The sequence below is a fragment of the Bison bison genome, unplaced genomic scaffold (genome assembly GCF_000754665.1).
Source record: "Bison bison bison isolate TAMUID 2011002044 unplaced genomic scaffold, Bison_UMD1.0 scf7180017850926, whole genome shotgun sequence".
Lineage (NCBI taxonomy): Eukaryota > Metazoa > Chordata > Mammalia > Artiodactyla > Bovidae > Bison > Bison bison.
Window position 1 is genome coordinate 38,111 of NW_011481499.1, and position 552 is coordinate 38,662.

The following is a 552-nucleotide window of genomic DNA, read 5'->3' on the forward strand; positions in this document are numbered from 1 at the left end:
GCGAGGGGTACGGGAGGCAAGTCCTACCCTAGATGCGCTCCCAGGAGGTGAGGACGCGGCGGGGAGCCCCCGGGGACGCCCGGGCCAGTGTGAGCCTTGCCTGTCCCCGGGCGCACAGAGAGTTGGCGAGGTGGCCCGCACGTTCGGCCAGGGGAGGGGGAAGTGCGGGACCAGTGGCCCTGTCCGCGGGCGGGCTGACACTCGGGTGCCCTCGGAGACGCGGCTACCTACGGCCGCGCCGCGGGGATCCTTGGAGGCGCGCGGCCCGCTTTGCCCAGCTGTTATATGGGAGGGGGGTGTCTCACCCCAACTTGCTGAGGAGCCCCGGCCCCCGACGCCCTTCGCAGGCTGTCCTTCTAAGTGGATTAAAACCTCAGCACCAGCGCGCGCCTCCGCTGGAGCGCCCAGTGCCCACAGAGCCCACCTGCCTGGCCCAGCCTGGGGTACGAGAGCCCGGCGAAGGCGCTGGCTAGGCCGCGGGGCCGGGGCTCCCCCTCTGCGAATCGGCCGGGGACGGAGGGAGGTCTGGGGAGGCGCCCGGCCTCCCCTACC